This window comes from Artibeus jamaicensis, unplaced genomic scaffold (genome assembly GCF_021234435.1).
Source record: "Artibeus jamaicensis isolate MK-2021 breed Jamaican fruit bat unplaced genomic scaffold, CSHL_Jam_final scaffold_461, whole genome shotgun sequence".
Taxonomy (NCBI): Eukaryota; Metazoa; Chordata; class Mammalia; order Chiroptera; family Phyllostomidae; genus Artibeus; species Artibeus jamaicensis.
Genome location: NW_026522045.1, coordinates 13,050,101 through 13,052,819, shown reverse-complemented (window position 1 = coordinate 13,052,819; position 2,719 = coordinate 13,050,101). Strand labels below are relative to the sequence as shown.

Below are 2,719 nucleotides of genomic sequence, written 5' to 3'. Positions count from 1 at the left end.
TCAAAACTGGGTTTTCCATCTTTACTCTCAGATGAGAATACAGTGAATTACAGCCCAGTGTGGAAAAGATCATTAAAGACCCTACAGTTTACTTTGAAGGGAGAAGAGAACTTTCTGGAAAACATATAAACAATTCCTGTGCCTAGAAGTAAAGCTGTTTCCTGGAATAAAATTGTCTGTTAATCAGGTATCTGTCTCCTCAAGATAAGCTCCAAACAACCAAAGATACAGTCCTTTTTCTTTCTAGGCTAACTAATGATATAAGTTGTGGATTCTTCACACACTTGGCCTCTCCCCAGTATCCACATGCTGCTGGATATTTGTACTTTTTATAACAGGTCAATATGCCTACTGAAGCTAAAATATTGTCCTTGATACCTGTTACTCAGTTTCCAAGTTTCATAAGAAATTGGGTATTTTTGAAAAACAAAAACAAAAACAAAAACAAAAACAAAAACAAAAACAGGTCTCCAATGAACTGCCTGACTCTAAATTTCAGGGCTCAAGATGAGAACTAGCCTGTGTAGGGAGATCTGCCCCATCTCATGTCCTTCACAGCTTAACTTCTGATACAGAACTTAACTTTCAGCTTTTGCTTAGGTTGAAGTCAGACTTGGGTTCAAGTCTTGGCTCACTCCCAGTACTAGCTTGAGGTTAACCATTTTAATCCTTAATCTTGTTATCTATGAGATATGGATAATAATATTTACCTTACAGGGTTGTTGTGAGCATTAAATGACATCACACATCTACAAATAGTCAATAAAAGGTAAAGGGATTGGAAAATGTTTGTAGTGGTTACTTGTGGGCCAGGTTCTTGCCCTGTGATTCTCCAGATTTAGCTGAATAAAATAATAATTCCTGGCTAAAATCTTACAGTAAACTCTTGATAGACATGTCTGGTGCTTCAGTTTAAATTCTACAACTAGAGAGAGCACATATCTTGCTCTATGGTATTTTACCATCTCATTTGTTTCAGTTCTGTTCATTATGACCTAAGATAAATTATTTTAGGAAGCAAGCAGATTTTCTGCAGCAAAGTAAGTATTAAGTCTAACAGGTATAAGGCTACTCTTTGATATAGACAATCACTAATCCTAATACCCAACTTGGTCAAAAAGGCAGATTCCATTCCTATTATGTTGTCTCTTACCCCAGTGATCCTGAGGGCCAACTCAACCTGACTGACTGTAGAGATGGCTTCTTTCTTTTTCACTGCTCCATGTGTTGTCTTGTATCACCTTCTTCTCATGGGAACATTAAGACTCAAGGAGAATATGAATCTGTCCATGCTTGAACTACAGACTATAGAAAGTAAGGTTAGCTTTTCCTCCTGCCAGAGCTCTGCTGGGCCTGTAAGTTTGTGGCAAGCTGTGGCCAGGGTTTGTAAAAGTTGTCAAAAATAAGCCCTACTTCAAGAGATACCAAGTGAAATTTAGAAGATGATGAGAGAGTAAAAATGATTACTGTGCCCGGAAACACGTGGTAATCTAGGATAAAAATAAGTACAACACACCCAAAGAGAGGATGATCATTTGTGTAACCAACAGAGATATCATTTGTCAACTGCTTATGCCTGTATAGAAGGAGATATGATAGTTTGTGTAGCTTATGCTCATGAACTCCCAAAGTGTGGTATGAAGATAGGCCTGACAAATTATGCTACAGCATATTGTACTGGTCTGCAGGCTTCTCAACAGGTTTCACATGGACAGGATCTGTGAAGGCCAAGTGCATGTGACTGGAGATTAATACAATGTGGAAAGCCCTAATGGTCAACCCGGTGCCTTCACCTGCTATTTGAATGCAGGGCTTGCCAGAACTACTACCAGAAATGAAGTGTTTGGGGTCCTGAGTGGAGCTGTGGATGGAGGCTTGTCTATTCTTCACAGTACCAATCAATTCCCTGGTTATGATCGAGAAAGCAAGGAATTCAATGAGGAAGTGCATGAAAAGCACATGATGGGTCAGAATGTGGCAGATTATATGTGCTATCTAATGGAAGAAGATGAAAATGCTTACAAGAAACAATTCTCTCATTATATAAAGAACAATGTAACTCCAGACGTGATGGAGGAAATGTATAAGAAGGCTCATGCTGCTATACCAGAGAATCCAGTCTATGAGAAGAAACATAAGAAAGAAGTTAAAAAGAAGAAGTAGAATCATCCCAAAATGTCTTTCTGCTCAGAAGAAAGAAAGATCAGGTAACTCAGAAGAAAGCAAGCTTCCTCAGATCTCAGGAACAGGCTGCTGAGAGCTAATAAACCAAACCACAATTTTCTATAAAGATTTTAAAGATAAAGATAATAACCTTATTGAACAAGCAAAAAAAAAAAGAAGAAAGAAAGAAAGTAAAGTTAAGGTTTGTTCCATTTCACTTCCAGGGTGGTACATTGATATGTTTCCTAATTCAAAAAGGTACATAAGGCCATTTCAATGATCAACACAACTTCTAAGAGTACAATCAGCTTAATATCAAAATCAGATCTCAGCACCTGTGCCTTTATGGCATTAACTCTTAACCTGATAGAAAGAAATACATATACATACATGTGGCTCAGGTGCCATATATATGTATATATGAAAAGAGTAACAAAGAGAGAAACCCATAAAACACTTATTTTCGGTATTGTTTAGGCTGTTTGTAACAAAGATCTAAATTTACAATACCTTCAATGAGAAGAAGGTTGTTTCCTTTCACATTACAGTCCAGGCT

At 37.5% G+C, this 2,719-nt stretch overlaps 1 pseudogene; it reads left to right on the top strand.

Annotated features, from left to right (window-relative positions):
• Nucleotides 1-1,512: 1,512 nt before the first annotated feature.
• On the top strand, nt 1,513-2,264 carry LOC119041114 (60S ribosomal protein L5-like; annotated as a pseudogene).
• Nucleotides 2,265-2,719: the final 455 nt, after the last annotated feature.